General features: G+C 38.2%; 1 long non-coding RNA gene and 1 pseudogene across 1 annotated transcript in view; one reads left to right on the top strand and one right to left on the bottom strand.

Annotated features, from left to right (window-relative positions):
• The window catches only part of LOC132664225 (uncharacterized), a 239,695-nt gene that overhangs the window by 37,554 nt on the left and 183,696 nt on the right, over positions 1 to 18,445 (top strand). The window contains exon 5 of the long non-coding RNA XR_013553356.2: positions 5,468 to 5,704. This is a non-coding gene — a long non-coding RNA (uncharacterized LOC132664225). The remainder of the gene's footprint in view (positions 1 to 5,467; positions 5,705 to 18,445) is intronic.
• Positions 15,208 to 15,575, bottom strand: LOC132664224 (ATP synthase F(0) complex subunit f, mitochondrial pseudogene; annotated as a pseudogene).

The raw sequence follows: 18,445 nt of genomic DNA, 5'->3' as shown, positions 1-18,445 counted from the left end.
AGATAGGGAAGTTGTTAAGAGAGTAGATCCTAAGAGTTTTCTTTTTTTCTTTCTCTTTACTTTATCTATATGAGAGGATGGTGTTATCTGAACCTGTTGTGGTAATCATTTCACAATATATGTAAATCAAACCATCACACTGTATGCCTTAAATTTATACAGTGATGTATATCAATTATTTCTCAATAAGACTGGGGGGAAAATAGTTAATCTCCAAGAACATGTGAATTGAAAATTTTTATGTAAATTACTTTCCATTTTTACACTACTAGCAGTTGGAAGAGACATATCATGAACAAAAACCTCAAAAGATTTACAATTGGGCACTCTTAATTGTGTTTATTCCAAATGCTTTCCACATCAAAACGGATGTTTAAAATGAATAAATTTGATATTGTGAAGTAGTCCATCTTTAGTCCTGATGTTTATTAAATAGAAAGATTCGAAAATCATCCAATTATTCTTGGAAAATGTGCATGAATGTGTGGTATTTGGAACTCTATTTTAGAACCCAAATGTCATAGACATCTGGACACAAAAATTATGCAAGAGAGACCTTTAGAAATGTGTTACTAATTATTGACTCTTCCCTGCAACAACACAACTGAGCCTTTGTTATATGTACTGTGTGCAGTACTGCTGGAGACTGGCTTTTTTCACATTATGGTTTATTTTCATAAGATATTTCTCATAACTAGCATCACAAAGCACTTCATGGAGTTAGTAAGCCTCAGAAATAAATGAATTATGTTAGCAGTAATGAATAGACAAAACAAAATCTTAGAAAAAAATTGTACAAGGAAGGAAGAGGAAGAAATAATGATCAAGCTAGCTGAAGAATTAGGCAACTAGGGAAATTCAGGACAACTAGCTATAATGGAGAGACCATGTGCAGTTGTGGAGTTAGGAGAACTGGATTCTACTACTGGTCTTACAACTTTCCAAATATGTGTTTTAACTCCCTGTGCTCTGCTTTATTATCCATAACACGAAAAGATGCTGCTTTGTAGTATTTAAGGTCTCCTTCTATTGTAAAATATAGGTTATAAGAATTTAAAATACCCTGAGTTCAACTACTATTAAGTAACTAGGAACAGATCTCAGTGATAGTGTCTAAGAACCAGGCAAGATCCCCGTTCTCAGAGAGCTTAAATTGTAGTGGGGAGGGAAGACAAACAGAGCTATAAATAAAATAATCATAGCCAGTAGCAGAAACTATGAAGAAAATAAGACAAGCTCATATTCTAAAGAGGCACTGGGTGGTCTGGGGCAACATTACAGAGACAAGCAGGGAATAGCTAAGACCTAAAGAAAGAAAAGAATCCAGGTTTGTGAAATCCAAGAGCCAGGACATTCCTGATGGAAGTTACAGTGCCAGAAACCTGGGTAGGAAACAGACTAGACTTCCTTGAGAAACACAGAGAAGCCAGTAGGGTTGGAAGGTAGAAATAAATGGAGGAAGGACAAGAAAAAAGGTAAACTAAGTCATGGATACCCTGATAGGCTATGATTGGAAGTTTGAATTAATATTTTAAGTGCAGTGGAGAGCACCTGGAGGAATTTAAGCTGAAAAGTGATGTGATCTAATTTATTTAAAAATATCATTTTGGCCACAGTGTTGGGGCTTGATTGCAGATGGCCGAGTGAAAGCAAAGAAATCCAATTTCAGAGGCTATTATAAAATGCCAGATGAGAGATAATGGTAACTTGGACTAAGATGAAGAGGGAGAGGCCTGAAACGTGTTGAGTGGTGATGTATTGGTCTAAATCCTTGTGTTTAAATGTCTTCAGTGTTAATGTGATACTTTAGAAGCTGGCTCAGATTAACTCATAAATTTTGTAACCGTGATTTAAATTCAATGAAAAATGAAGGACGTCATCTAGGATAAGAATAATGCCAAATAAATGTCATTTGCTCTGAAAACTTCTGTACTGAATTTGGTGCTATTCATATTTGGGGCTTTGCAGTCAGGTTTGCAAATAAAGAAAAATAGTATATTTAGAAAAAGAAATGAGGGGTACCTGGATGTCTTAGTTGGTTAAGTTTCCAACTTTGGCTCAGGTCATAATCTCACAGTTCATGAGTTCAAGCCCCACATTGGGTTCCACGTTGGGAGCACAGAGCCTGTTTGAGATTCTTGCTCTCTCCTCTTTATCTGCCTCTCCCCCATTGATGCTTTTTCTCTCTCTCTCAAAATAAATAGATAAACTTTTAAAAAAATCTTAAAAAAAAAAAGAAAAAGAGATCCAATATCTTTACTATAGTTTGATGATTAGCAAGGATTCAAGTAAATACTGCTAATTATATTTTTTTTAATATATGAATTTATTCAGTAGTTTATTTTTGTGAATCATTATAGTAGGTATTTCCAGAGGATGGTCTCCTTACTTTGGACGATTCCCCTAAACCAATTTGGCGGTAATTAAATAACTGGAACTATCCTTAAAAATATATAAAACATATCAGTTTCTACTGCTGTTTCATTACATTTGTAAAGTAATACAGAAAAATACACTGGCCAATAACAGTAGAAAATCAAGAGATGTACTCAATTTGTAGAGAGCTAAAGATAAAGGATGTTATAATTGCCTTTTTCTTATTTAAAGATACTAGCATGCTAAATCAATATGTATAATATAAACATAGATATTTCCTAGGTTTAAAAAATATCATTTGTAGGCTGTTTACTTAAAACTTGGGACTAATTTTCCCATAGAAATAATATAGCCTCCCAGGCCAGCCCAAAACATCTGTTTAACCATTGTAGAGTCAAATATTAGTGAGTGGGACCATAAGTTAAGGTTACAGGAAGCATAAGGGCCTCCTTATGCAAGAGGAATATGAAGAATAAAAATATTTCTATGCTTTCTCTTGTTATAGGCATAAATCTGGAAAATTTTGCCATATAGTAATATTGAGACTCTGCCATCTCCTTCTGTGCAACTCTCTGCCCTTTAAAAACACTGTACTCTTATACTTGGACACCCAATATTGTGTACTACCAAATTGCTCTTTATCCTCAAATTATCTGCCTCTTCTTGCCAGAATTATTCTGATTTTTCTTCAGTGTCATTTAAAAGTTAGGAAAGCAACTCTCCCTCTCTCTCTCTCTCAAAATAACATAAAAAAACATTTAAAGAAAAAGTGGGGCGCACTCAGTTGGTTAAATGTCCAACTCTTGATTTCAGCTCAGGTCATGATCTCACAGTTTGTGGGATTGAGCCCTGTGTTGGGCTCTGTGCTGACAGTGTGGAGCCTCCTTGGGATTCTTTCTCTCCTTCTCTCTCTCTGCCCCTCCCCCACTCATGCTTGCGCTCGCTCTCTCTCAAAATAAAATAAACATTAAAAAAATAAAATTAAAAATAAATAAAAATTAGGAAAACAATCTGATTAAACAACATATTAATTTATAAATGGCTGGTCAATAAATAAACTTTAGAACTATGTATACCTTATAAATGGATGCCTATTAACCTCAGTGACTCCCTAACCTAAATTCAGGCAAATCTAACAAAGTAAAAAGATTTTACACAATCTGAGATAGCATATATTAAAGGGAAAAAGAACGGAGCTGCATAATTTTTTCTACTTTCTTTATGTCCAGAGTCTCAACTTCTGTAACAGCTCCACGTACAAATTCCTTCATGCATTTTAACCAAGTTAATCTTTATTACAGTTCTATGGGTGGGTATGTCCTACTTGCAGAAGAAATTGATGTATCTCTACTCTTCTCTGGCATATATCAAGGGTCCATCCCCTTAGAATACACCCCTGGTGAGATTTTCCCCAAGCAGGGCTAAGCACCAATCTTACACCTCATCTAAAAAGTCACCTTGTACCCACCGCTCAAATAGTCCTGGAAATCTTTAATGTTTTCTATAAAGTTTTCCTAGTCTGGTCAGAGAACAGTATTTGCATACATGGTGTCACTCTGTCTGGAGTCGAGAACACCTATGGCTATGCTTCCTATTTGGTGAGACGGAGTAGAAAGAGTTCTAGTTCAGTTTTTGTGCTGATGCTGTCAATAGCTTAAGCAGATCATTTCCATTTTATGCATCTCTCTTTCCTCATCTAACTGGAAGATGGATGTGTGTGTGTAGGGGGTTATAAAGGGTATATAATACCTGTTGATCTTCTCTACCAAACTGATGTCCAGATCAGAAAAGATGATGCATTTGAAAACTCTTTGAATAAGTAGAAAGCACAGTGATTCTAAAACACAACTATTTTTTTTAATATAATTTATTGTCAAGTTGGCTAACATATAGTGTATACAGTGTGTTCTTGGTTCTGGGGGTAGATGCCCGTGATTCATTGCTTACATACAACACCCCCAGTGCTCATCCCAACAAGTGCCCTCCTCAATGCCCATCGCCCATTTTCCCCTCTACTAGACCTGCTCCCCCATCAACCCTCAGTTTGTTCTCTGTATTTAAGAGTCTCTTATGGTTTGCCTCCCTTTCTGTTTGAAACTATTTTTTCCCCTTCCCTTCCCCCATGGTCTTCTGTTAAGTTTCTTAACTTCCATATATGAGTAAAACACAACTATTTGTTGAACTCTCGCTATGTCCAGGCACTGTGCTCAGTACTTTCCTATACTTTATATCATTCAGTCAACAAACAAGAAGGTATTAGAAACCCCATTTTACGGAGGAGTGATTGGAGGCCTAGATCAGTTAAATGCCAAAGGTCCAAAAGATATTGTCACATCAGTAGTCACATGGCAAGTAATTTGGAAAGCTGGACTGTGAGCCCAGGCCTATCGCTCCGATGCCTTTGTCTTCACCACTGGATTATATTGCCACACATTCTACACATGTAAGTCAGTATTATCTGCCTCATCTACTTTTATGAACCTTAAATACACTTATCCCTAAAACATACATTCTGAATCCAATTGACTAATTTTATAGTGACTCACTCTCCTTATTTTGCTGTTCGTGTATTGCATGTCAGTGTACTCTAAAATTTTCTTTAAGGCCCATTTTCTTTTATGCTCTTTTTATAGTTCCTAATGCAAATGCATAAGCAATCTTTCTGAGTATTTTATGATGAGGAGGAAGAATCAAGAATCTAGATCAGGGGAAGGTGAATGAACCTATTGAAAAGGGTCCATAAAACAAGTGATCCTCACAGAAACAGCTGAAAGTTTTAATAAGTGGCCAGCGATAGTATAGTTAAGCGCCAAAATATGCTAATATTGTTTAAAGATAATTTTAAAAGTTGTGTGTGGGTAGTGAGTTGTGAGTCACATACTGAAAGAGGCTTAGCTTTTTCTTTTCTATTATATAAATAATTGGAATCACATTTCAGAAAAGTGCCCAAAATAGAGCAACTAGGATTAAAACCTTTAAAAAATACATTGAATAATTTCTTTTTTCTTAGAAGCTGACACTGGTTTAAATCTATATAGTAGATCAAAACCTACTTTTATACTCAAAAGTATCTTTTATCTCTGTTATATAGGTATGAAACATAATGCAGATAATGCACAAGTTATGCCCTTCAAGGCCATGAATGATTGTGGCCAACCTTGGAAAAGAAGTCAGGCATCCCATGAGTAGAATTAAAAAAAAAAAAATGAAGTCAACTCCTGAGCCACACAGAGAATACCTGTATACACACTCTTCTGAGCTTCTGCAACCACGGAAAACCACGGGGGAGATCATGTGAACAGAGAGCCTCTCTTCCTAGCCTCTGGCAGTGAGTAATTTTTCTACCCAATATAACTTTATGAAGGTCACCTCCCATCTTCTGCTTTTGAGTAGAGGCAGAAAGAGAAGTGTTTTGAAGGGTCAGTATGAGAAAGATTCAGCTCTTCATATTTAATTTTCCATCTTCCTTTTCAAAACATTATTTTGGGACTATAGCTGTTAAAACCATCATGTGTCAAGTATAGTCAGTATCTAGGGGACTACCGTTAGGTGCTTCCAGAATGCCATTGTCTGAAAACAAAAATCAGAAAGTATAAAAGTATGGCAGATGAGACCTGTCACCTATAGATGAGATAAATCATAACTGTATGCCTGAGAAAACTGTGACTACGTCTTATCCAGGGTGATTGCCTTATTCCCTGGTCTACCTGTAATGTGATTAAGAGGAAGTGAAAATCATAACTAGGATAACAAGGCCAAGCCAGGACAAAAGGCCAAGGAGCGAACATCAAGAGTGAGAGGGGTGAGTTCTGAGGTCGCCTTATTATGCCCTGTCAAAACAAAATAAAAACAAGTGAAAATTGTAAGCAGAAACAAGAATCTAGGCAGCAGGAAAGACCAAACCTATCCCCCCCAAACAGAGAGTTGGTAGTATTTCTCCTGCATTGGTCAGGAGAAAGTCATTTACCCTACCAGACGCAGTGCGTCCAGGTCCCGGAGAAGAAGTGTGCTCTGTTAACAGCGAAGTCAGGGATGGTTCATTTTGCTTTTTTCTAGTCTGGAAGAAACATCTCATAAGACTGGCAGTTTCCCTTTCCTATGATTCCACACTTAACATATGGCCCTCTGATTTCTAATTTTGCCTCCTGTTTAATAGGAGTGGATAGGAATAGTAAGGTCTCTAAACACATCTATATCTTTTATTGTTAATTAATACATTTGCATTTTGTTTTATATCTCAAGCTTTTATAATATGACTTCTGAGGTTAATAGCTACACCAAATAATTTAGTCAATTCAAGTTCATTTTCAAAGTCAAATTTCTTGGACACACTAGACATATCTGGACTAAAAACCAAAATATGTGATTTAAGCAGAATAAGGCAAATAAGTTGGTCAGCTAGCTTTTCTCTATGATTCCTTTGTGCCATACTGTTATAAAACTCCAGCAATAGGAAGAAGATTTTTGTGGTTGATAAAACCATTTTTTGTACTTACTTCATAACTGAAGATAAAGAATGAGCAAATGCTATTGGTGACAGAGGCAATGAAGCTATTTCAACTCCAAGCATCTGGCTTTTGAAATCATTTGCATGAGAGTTAAAAGATTTTCAAGTTGTGTGCATACCCAATATCATTTAACATAGCTAAAGACTATTATCCAGTATTGAGGAATACGGTCATTCCTTAAATTATGTGTCCTATTTCATGTTAGGCATTGTGTGCAATGTCTGGAAATCCGAACTGAGCAAGGCATACAAATAAATAACTAAAATTATCAGCGATGAATTGTGAGATAATGTTCAAGGTGCAGTGATGGCAAGGGACAGAGAAATTCCTGCTCCTGGGGTGAAGAAAGCTCCCTTTGAGCTAGGTTTTGAAAGAAATGCATGTATTGCTCTCTTGGCCCAGGAGGAGAAAGGGAATCCAGGTAGGAGAAAAGGCTGGGAAGCAAAGGTTGGAAAGTATGAAACAGGTTGGTTTGTACAGCACATTGTTAAGCAAGGAGAAGAGACAGGAGGTTGCCTGCTAATGACTTAATCAATTGGGTGTGGGAGGGGTCGTTGGTGACATTGAAAACAGGGAAACAGCATGACCTTAAGAAAAGTATAATTGTGATGACAATGAGGCAAAGGGGAGCAGGAGAGAGGAAGACCTAGGAAGAGTCCAGGTCTTGAGTTAAGGCAGTTGTAATATGACTGAAAAAGAAAAGGCAGGTTTGAGAATGGTTTGGCAGCTAGAATCCGTAGGGCTTTGTGACAGATTGTGTTTGGGGGCGAGAGAAGGAGGAACTAGCATAATGCCCAAATTACTGGCTTTGGAACATAGGGATCTTTTATTATATCTTTCTCTAAACCATTATACATTATTCATTGTGACATTGAAGATGTGCCTGCGTAGTGAAACATCATTCGTTTCAACTAAGGGAATCCCTAGATTAGAAATCAACCCCACCTACTCCCACCCATGCTTTTCCTGTCCATTTTATGCTTTTCTCAGGAAGCTATGAGATCTGGCTCCAGACAAAAAACAAAAAACAAAAACAAAAACAAAAAACAAACAAACAAAAATATGTATAATTAAAACAGACCTATTGTCCTAAAGAAAGAAATATGAAAGCCAGAAGATACAGTTAAACCCATTTGGAATGCTTAGAACTATGTGTCCATGGCTTTATTACAGACTGTAGCTGTACTCTTCGTGTTCAGCTCTGCTTGGTTTTCATTAAGCAAAGAAACTGGCTTTCAATAGCAAAAATGTAAAAACTCATCAGGTTTCAGGATAACCAGAGACTTGTGCTTGAAAATTCAGATGTATATTAACAAAATTACATCTTGACTTTTTCTACCGGATAAAAAAATGAAGCAAATATATATTATTCTAAATACGTATCACATTTTCATATTAAGGATATTTGAGAGTTAAAAAATTTACATGAATATTGTTCCTCAAATTTTGCTCAAAGTGTCCTAGTGCTTCATGTCTCACCTCTTGTGTGGCCATTAGGGAGGGATTCTAGCGTAGTTGTGCTCAGTAAGCTAAGCTCTGGAGTTAGATTGCCCAAGTTCAAATGCTGGCTCTGTCATTTAGGTCTTTGGGCAGTCCATCAGCTGCCCCTTTTATCATGTCACACACACATGAAACTGATAATATCAATATGATTTTGAGTAGAGCCCAATTCTAACATAGAAATACTAGATAGGATTTGACTTCAAGAAACATATGATCTAATTCAGTATTTCTCAAGCTTCATTGGGTACTAGAATCAACTGGAGGAGCTTATTAGGACACAGATTGCTGGGCCCACCCCTAGATTTTCTAATATAGTAGATCTGGGGTGGGGATCAAAAATCTGCATTTCTAGCAAATTCCAGGTGGTGGTCTGGGGCCCATACTTTGAGAAATACTGATCTAATTGAGAAGGGAATTCATTGAGAAAGAAACAGATGAGATATAATAGCACTTAGAAAACATGAACACACAGTTTGTCATAATTTTGTTTAGGAAGCTCAACTATATACACAGGGAAATCAGGGGCCGATGAACCATTCATTTAAGTGAGAATCACTAACTTTGTTTTATTACTAGGATGACCTTGAGTTTCTATCATTGTAGGAATGTAGCCTCATATTTGTAGAGTGTGCGTTAGCCCCACTCAGAGAAACCATACTTCAACTTGCCAACTTGCCTTTTCCAGTATTTCGGGGTTTTATGCTTGAACCTGAACCATACCAAACCATGAACCATTAACTGGAATATAGCAGGCTAATTTGTTGAACTCCAGAACTAAATTAAATCCCAAATACCCTTTCCTTCAAGTGTGAACCAAATGAAAGAGATTGTTAAAAAAAAAAAAAAAAAAAAAAAAGTGAACTAGTTCAGATTAGAAACAAATCTTTTAGTTTTTTAAAACAACTGAAATTCAAGATCATATTTCCTAACATACCAATTCATTAAAAACAAAATGAAATAAAACAAAGCTCTGTTTAACATACTCTCATACTAAGTAATGTAGTTGACTAAAATGCTGAAATAGTAAATCCCCATAAGAGTCTGGGTCCCAGCAAGAAAGAGCATTCCACTTAAAGGGTTCAAATCAAGACATGTTAATGAAACAACTCCTTAGGGTGATGTGGGAAGGGAGTTAAGGAAACAAAAGAGGGATGTTGGGGTACCAGAAGACTGGCAAATGTAGAAAGTTGTTACCAAGGGGGCTAAGAGGCTGAAGAAGAAAATGGTGTTTACTGAACCTAGGGAGAAGGGGAACCATGGAAAAGAGGCTGTCAGGCAGGAGATTTAGTCTTGGGGAACAGCCCCCCATCCCCCGCCCCTGCCATACACCACAACATACACAAATTAGAATAGGGTTGCTAAATCAAGAAGGAAGCGGAGACGAAATACCCCAGCATCTCTCTCCTCCCAGCTTCTGGGGACTTCCTGATGCCACCCCCTGTCTGAACTGAAAGTCTGGTGGCTGGAGCCCCAGTGTCTGATCTGCGGGAGTCAGCTTCCTGGCAGGGCAGGGCAAGGCAGGTGTTGGAGGACAATGGAGACTGACCAGCACAATCCCCCTTTTTTGCTAAGTAAATGCTAGATGTTAGATGAAATATTAGTAACCGAGTTAATGTGTGTAAAGTTCTTAGAAAAGCCCTGGCAATGAAGAAACATCATACTCTGAAAGTTAGCTATTATTGCTGCTATAGGCTGGCATTGTTTTGTGGATAAGGAAATTAAGGCTCACAGACTTCAAGCAACTTTTCCTTGGTTAGCACTAGGTACAGAGCCCACACTGAAATCCAGGTTTTCAGATTCCAGTTTTGTACAGATTCTGCTATGAGAATTGACTATTGCAACATATAAGTTATAAGATAATGTGTTGCATGCATAATTAATTTTATAATTTCTTACAGAAAAAAGCATCTTTACTCTCTTGACCTGACTGATGAAATCTGAAACCAAACTAACACCTTATGAACATACATAAAAATAAAATAAAATGAGCTATTATTTCAAAGACAATTCTGCACATTCAATAATAACAATTGTAGTAATAGTAATAGTTTGTTAAACTTGTTGAATGTTTATTTTGTCTAGTACTATGCTATTTTCCATATCTCATACTAACATAACCACTAATCTCTGTCAGTTATTTTTTTAAATATAGTTGACACACAATATTACATTAGTTTCAGGTGTACAACATAGTGATTCAACATGCTTTGCTCTCCGTAAGTGTAGCTACCATCTGTCACCATACAACACTATTACAATACCATTGACTATATGCCCTAGGCTGTGCCTTTTATCCTGGTGACTTCCTCATTCCATAACTGGAAGCTTGTATCTCTCATTCCCTTTTACCCATTTTGCCCATTCCCCCACCCCACCCTCAGTGTCATCCATTTTTTATTTCCTGTCCTGTTTTTCTTTTTTTTTTTAACTTGGAAATAATACATTTGGAGGATTTTGTAATTAATGAGTTAATTACACTCACTCTGCTGACCCTTGTCTGACCATTTAAGGTTTTATACAATTTAAAATGTGATGTATATAGTATCTCCTAAAAAAAAAAAACAACCTTCCCAGATAACAATATTCTCCCCCCTGTAACTGTTGGAGACTGTATTCATCCCATTATCCTGCCACGATACAAAATTAGCCCTACACTCACAGGCATGAATTGGCCATGCATTCAATATTTGATTACATGAAATAAGATATCTTGAAAATAAACATAGTTAGCTTCTTATTTGTGTCAGGTCAGCTTTTTTGGCAACAGATTTTAGACAAGGAGATACATTTACCCTTAGGTCTTTGCATTTTTGGGTTTTTTAAATTATTTTTTAATGTTTATTCATTTTTGAGAGAGAGAGCATGAGTGGGGGAGGGACAGAGGGAGTGGGACAGAGGATCCAAAGCTGGCTCTGCGCTGACAGCAGCGAGCCCAATGTAGGGCTCCAACTCAAGGAATCGTAAGATCATGACCTGAGCCCAAGTCACTCAACTGACTGAGCCACCCAGGTGCCCCTATTATTATTTTTTTAGTATTTATTTATTTTTGAGAGAGAGAGCATGAACAGAGGAGGGGCACAGAGAGAGAGAGAGAGAGAGAGAGAGAGAGAGAGAGAGAGAGAGAAAGGGAAACAGAGGATCCAAAGCCGGCTGTGTACTGATTGATAGCAGAGAACCTGATATGGGGCCCAGACCCATGAACCATGAGATCATGACCTGAGGTGGAGTGGGATACTTAACCGACTGAGCCACCCAGGCTCCCCTGCCTTCTAAGTTTTTAGATTTTTAGTTCAAAGAAGCTGAAAAATCACATGTACCTTTTCAGTCAAAGAAACAAACAAAAAATGTTTTTTCTGTGGGGTTGACGTCCACCCTATCACACTATCTGTCAACTTTTCTCTGATGATTGGAGCAATGATCAGACAAGGGCATTCTGACCCGTGGTTCGTCATGAAATTTAGGTTCTCTCTTGGCAGTCAGGTTTCAGAGTTGACACTAAGAGTCCGTGTAGCAATAGCATTAGAGAGATGACTGTACTTTGAAAATCAACCGCAGGAAAGAAAATAATCTTAGATGTTCACTCTGGGCTTCACTTTTGATTTTGTTGTCTACTTACAGCATGAGTTGGCCCAAGAGAAATTACCTAATTACAGTATAAGCTGAACCATATGAAATTCTATTTGGCCAATAGTTGGTTGCTAAATGCCAGTTTGACATTGGGCAGCAATGTCATATATGGTTTGTCCTAATAGCTCTGGTGCTGATTGAAGCAGTCTATGCCCATGAAACAGTGACATTTCATTTACACCCTCTTTTAAAATTCACACAGTTGTCATGGGGTGCCTGGGTGGCTTAGTCAGTTGAGCATCTGAGTCTTGATTTCAGCACAGGTCATGACCCCAGGATTGTGGGATCAAGCCCCACTTCGGGCTTTGAGCTGAGCATGGAGCCTGCTTGAGATTCTTTCACTCCCTTCTTCTGCCCCTCTTCCCTGCTCACTCGCTTTCTCTCTAAAATTAAAAAAATAATAATGAAAATAAAATTCATACCGTTGGTAAACATATTGCCTTTGCATATTCTCCAAATGAGGGTCACCTTTCATTTTTTTTCCCTTTTGTTGAAGATTTCAGGAAAATATGAACATCCAAGAACTCTGTGCAATTGAGATCTTAAGGTGCTTATAAAGAGTTCATATGTGTAAAATGTCTAGCCAAATTCCTGGCACATGGTTGGTGTTCAGAATAATTGAGTCATTAGGTCACTAGTCTGAGTATATCTAATCGCAATATAGTAGCATATTGTGATATGGTCTTTACTGGTTACACGTGCTGTTATACACATTATTTTACTTAGAGTGAACTTTCCTTAAAAACCCATTCCCAACACATTCAAGTGGCATGCCAAATCATATTCCAAGTTTAAAAGATAGCATTGCACTATTGTATAAATACTCTTCAGACAGCAGAAGTGAAAAAGAAAAGGAAAGGATTTTTTTGTGCATTTGCAAAAACTGGATATTAGAAAATGTCATAGTTATGTTTGCTTTTTCTGGTGAGTTTGGGAGGTGATTTCTTACACACAGATATCTGTCTTAGGGTGAACTTGAAGAATTGACTTATGTGATTAACAAGGAAAAATCAGTATTTATAAACATGGAGAGTTTTGAAGAGTATAAGATACTGATTTTATAATTATGGCATTATACTCAAATTCTCACTTATTGTCTATACCCAAATTCTTACAATTTGACAAGTTCATTACAATCCCTGTAAGTTATTTTCTCTTTGATGTTACTATCACTGCCCTTAATTACAGAGGAAAATGTGTGATGCAACAGGCAGATGGGTAGATGAGTCAGCTGGCCGTGACAGCTGTACACATGGTCCGCAGGTGTTTGTTTGGCTTTGGTATACTGCATAGGCAGAAGTTTTTAAAGGGTCCCACACAACTTTACCAATCTATTTTTTTCTGCGGTTCCTTTGTACCAATCACATCTATAGAACAGGTCCTAAATCCTGGAAGTTTTAACCCCCAGAATAGAGGAAGTTTGGTGATGTCCTGAGAAGTTTGGACCCAAGACAGATCCCAGGGCTTTACGTGTGCAGATTTACAATACCGATTAGATTCAGCAGGACTGTGGCTTAAGCACTGCATATTTAATAAGTTCATAGGGGGTCCCAATGATGCTGTCCAACAGACCACACTGAGTAGCAAAGAATGACACATTTTCACTTTGTTGACCTACTAGTATCTCAGAAGTAATGAAGCTGAGCTCAAACTTACCATCTTCCTCCCCAAATCAGACAGTCTTCCTCTTGAGTTGTCATTAATTTTTACCTTATTAATTGTCCACCAAGCCTCGGAGTAATGTGAGGCTCCTTCTTAGGCCTCCCGCCATTACATCCAAATCAGGTTTGAAGTTCTGATTCTTCTCCTGTGTCTATTAAGCCCATCCCTTACTTTTCATTCTGCTGCTACTACCTGGACCAGACTTTCTTAACTGCTCTGCCAGCACGTCTCCATTCAACCAGCTCAGCTCCATGCACAACTGCCATTCTAAATTTTTTTTTTAATGTTTATTATTTGAGAGAGAGAGAGAGAGTGGGGGAGAGAGAGCGCAAGCAGGGGAGGAGCAGAGAGAGAGGGAAACACAGAATCAGAAGCAGGCTCCAGGCTCTGAGCTGCCAGCACAGAGCCCGACATGGGGCCCAAACCCACAGACCGCAAGATCATGACCTGAGCCGAAGTCAGCCGCCCAACCGACTGAGCCACCAGGCACCCCAACACAACTGCCATTCTAAAGCAGGGCTTATTTATAGTAATATTCTGCTGAAAACCCATCTGGAACAGAGGCGAGAGTCCCTTACCTGGAACTCCAAGCCCCACACTCTTGCCCTTCTTTTTCCATTCTTATCTCCTTATGTATGTTCTTATATGTGAACCTTATGGATTACCTGAATACTTTTGGTGCTTTCAGTTCTCCTGACTGTCCCAAGTTCCTGTGTTACTTTAAGTGTCATATGAATGGACATTCACCACTTAAAAAAAGAAATCCAAGCTTAAATTTTTAATGAATAGGCTGATAACAACAACCCAAGAACATTCCTTGGGCTTCTGTTCCCATTGTACAGTCCACAACCAAGCAGGTGTCCCATTGCAATTATTTTTCTTGTTTCTGTTTTACACCAAGCTTCTCCCTAGGAAGGATGTGCCTTGTTCGTCTTTGTATCTCCAGCATTGAATGTAGTGTGTGGTACAAGGCAGGCATTCAGTCAGCAGGATCCAGGGTCTAGAACCTGAAGTTTATACAATATAGGGTAAGAAATAGAATTGAGGGGTGCCTAGGTAACTCAGTCGGTTAAGCATCCGACTTTGGCTCAAGTCATGATCTCGCTGTTTGTGAGTTTGAGCCCCACATCAGGCTCCGGTGCTAACAGCTCAGAGCCTGGAGCCTGCTTTGGATTCTGCGTCTCCATCTCTCTGTCCCTCCCTCACTTGCACCCTGTGTCTCTCTCTCTCAAAAATAAACAAACATTAAAAAGTTAAAAAAATAAATAAAACATTAAAAAAAAGAAATTGAATTAAAAATTTTCTCTAAATTTTCAAAAACATATCATCTTGAGAAATACATTGCTAGATCCCTTATAGGATCTTGGAAGGGGGTCTTGCAAATTGGGGGACAGCAGCAGGGGGTGGGTAGGAGATCCCAAAGCTTAAACTCCTGTAGCCCTATGTAGCCCATAATTCTTTTCTTTCGTTGGGTTAGTATTATTTTAATGAAAGAAAGATTGAGTGGATTTTTTTCCATGTACAAGTCATCTTTTAGTAGGTATTAACTCTAAATTAGAATATGTAAGGATTCAAGAGTGCCAGGCAAAGATCATGGTCAGGAATACAGAATGTGCCTCCACGCTGGGCCCTCTTCAGTGGTACTTGCCTAGCCACTCCTGTTTGAGTTCCTTGTAGCAACGACAGTAGTTGAAAAGCACATAAGCTGCCAGCACCATAGAAATCCCAGCGATACCCCTTTCTTCAGATTGACATACTTGATGTAATACCAGTAGTAACCTCTTTGAAATGCTCCAGCAGCACCTTTGGGGTGAAATCCCACATCATTATCCAGCTTGGCAGCCCTCCTAGTTTGACATCCATGGGCTTCTTCTCCTTCCTGGGTACAGATGATGCCATCTTGGAGTCTGGGGTGCCTGCTATCAAGACTGAGTGGATCTTGTTGATTCATTTGTAATTTTCACATCTGTGACCTTTCATGTTTTTCTCTCTGAGCGTGGGACACCTGGGATACATCTGAGGGTGTTTTGCTTTTAGGAAACCAACTCCTTTTAGGTTGCATGCTCCAAGGGCACTTGCATTTCCTGGAGTTTGTAGGAATTTCAGATACCTCTGGGATTATTCTTTAACAGCACAACTTTCACTAACAAATATTCTAGTGAAGGGGCACCTGGGTGGCTCAGTCCGCTCAGCCTTTGAGTCTTGATTTCTGCTCAGGTCATGATCTCACAGTTGTGAGATCAAGCCCTGCCATTGGGCTCCTTGCTAACAGCCTGGACCGTGCTTGGGATTCTCTCTGCCCCTCCCCTCCCCTGCTCCCACTCTCTCTCTCAAAATAAATAAACATTAAAAAAAAATGTTCTAGTGAAGCCAGCAGATTTCAAACTCTGTTTGTACTTTGAAATGGAAACGTTGCCTTATAATGCCACTATTCTCTAAGTCTTTCAAAATGTGTTCCAAATATTTCCTTCTAATTGGAAACTTCCCTATGAAATCATAGACTTTGAATTCAGTTTATATTCTTTTTGATGGTTTTCAAGGGTACATTCCTTATAGCTAGTTTACAGTAAGGGACACTTCTTATAAACATATGCAACACCTTTGTAGTTTCATGTAATTAAATATGTGTATATTTAATTAATATATATACACATATATATGAGGTACATTTCATATGTATATTTCACTTTTTATGTATTTCTGAAAAAGTCACTAAGATTCATTCATGTTTGCTATTTGTGTGAATAGGGAGTGGTTAAAAGGTACATTGACCAATATCTCCCTATCTAAAGTTGGTTCCCCTACCCCAGTTACCTATTGTCACCCTGTTTGTTGCATTTATAGCATTTACACTGTACTGTTACTGTTTTGCTGATATCTTTGTTTACTGTGTATTTAGGCACATCCTAGATGATGGGTAAATATTCTTCAACGTAGACTCTTTTTTAATGACACTACTGGTTGCAAGGACTGTTCTTTTTCCCATCAGGTCTTTAGATGCCAGGTCTGCAAAATGCTATATGAGAAGAGGACCACTCCCCCTGCTTGATTCTTGCATGCTTATCACATCAACTCCAAAGGGCTAAATTTTTGAGAACCTCTCAGCCCCCTTCTCTTCTCAGCTGGCAGCTAACCCCCTCCCTTACCCTTCTGCTGCCTCCTGTCTTCCACTTTAGATCTGCCCTCTGACTAAATCAGCCTGGTGGTCCTTGGCTGCCTTTGTTCACCTCATTTCCCCTGGATTGCTTTTCAAACTCTTCTCAAACTCTTGACTTGCCCATGTGGAGTAATGATTTGAATGATAATTCTCCTTTTCCATTGGCCATGTGATCTTGGTCAGACCTCTCTGAACCTCAGTCTCTTCATCTGTAAAATGTAGATATTAAGAATACCACCACAGGTAGTATCTCCTAGTTGGACTTCATAAATGACAGCCATCATTGTTGTTTTTGTTATTAATTTCTTTCAGGCTTCACCTCTTTGGCTTATCTCCAATAATTATTAACAATTACTGATAATTTGAAAATAACCAGAATCATGTTGCATTTGTATGTTTTACTCTTGAGTTAGATTTAAGCTCTTTGGAAAGAAGTCTTCTGTTACTGCTTTAGGTTTACTGCTGTGGGCACCATGTACCTAAAGCAGTGGTTGCCTGCGACAGAATTAATCCACAACGCTTGATGTTTCATCCAGAGAAAGTGCAAAGTGTATCTTCTGCCTATCTGTGGATATTCTGCTTTTGCTATCTGTGTAGTATAATGTAGGTGCCTCTTCTATATTTGAGGCCTTCCAGAAGCTTTCCCCAGTAAAGCTTTTAATAAAGGGAGAAACCGTTTACATGTCTACTTTCTATAGGATTTTTTCCCAATTTTTAAATTATTTAACTATTTTTAATTTCAAATTGTGTTTACAGTTTCAAAGCCTAATGCATGGGGACAATAGATGACCCTGTAACCTGGAAACAAATGGCCTTCAGAGAACTAAACTGGGATCAGCAAATCTGTAGAGTAGATGATAGAATTAATCCAGCCTAGATGATGATCGGTGAATATAAAGTTGAAAGCATTAGGGAACAGTCAGATTTGGATCAAGGGGCAATCAGGGAAGAGGAGTTGAAAGCTGTTACCTAATCAATTATTTTACCCACTAACAAAAAAAGAATGTGTTAATTAAGAACTGGCAAGAGGTGGTGTATATGGAATCCTAAAGAAAGAAAAAGTAAGATTTTGAGGCACAGTTAATAAAGTATTCTTTTGGAAGGAGATAGTCAAGAGATACAAAACTGATCACGCAGGAATTATAGACACACTCCATATGTGGGTCAGAATAGCTTTGAAATTTACATGGTCGACATAAACTACCCCCAAGATCACCCATCTCTCTTTCTCTCAAAGCAACCTAGGAACCTTCTGAGGATTAATTCAGCCTCCATTAACTCATATGCTCTCTAGAAAATTACCTTCCTTCATTGGAAATTTACACTGAGACTTAACTGTAAGTTCTTTACAGGGACAGATCCAGAATTTGTGAGGGACAGATCCAGAATTGTAAACATTTTTAGAATTAGGGAGGCTCTTTTTGAGAAAAAAAAATATAAAATGGCAAATATGAAATTGCTTCCAGGGCATTAAAAGACCAGTGCAATACATACCTGAAACTTTACCTTAGTCAGCATCAAAATAAAGGCATTGAAGTTGGATTAGTGCAGGTTCTGAGCTTCAAAGCTGAGGGCCAGACCCAGAGAGCCCCTCAGCAGCACCCCTCTTACT

This window comes from Panthera onca, chromosome F2 (assembly GCF_046562875.1).
Source record: "Panthera onca isolate mPanOnc1 chromosome F2, mPanOnc1 haplotype 2, whole genome shotgun sequence".
NCBI lineage: Eukaryota > Metazoa > Chordata > Mammalia > Carnivora > Felidae > Panthera > Panthera onca.
The sequence above is the reverse complement of the archived record's forward strand: the minus strand, read 5'-3'. Positions and strand labels throughout refer to the sequence as shown.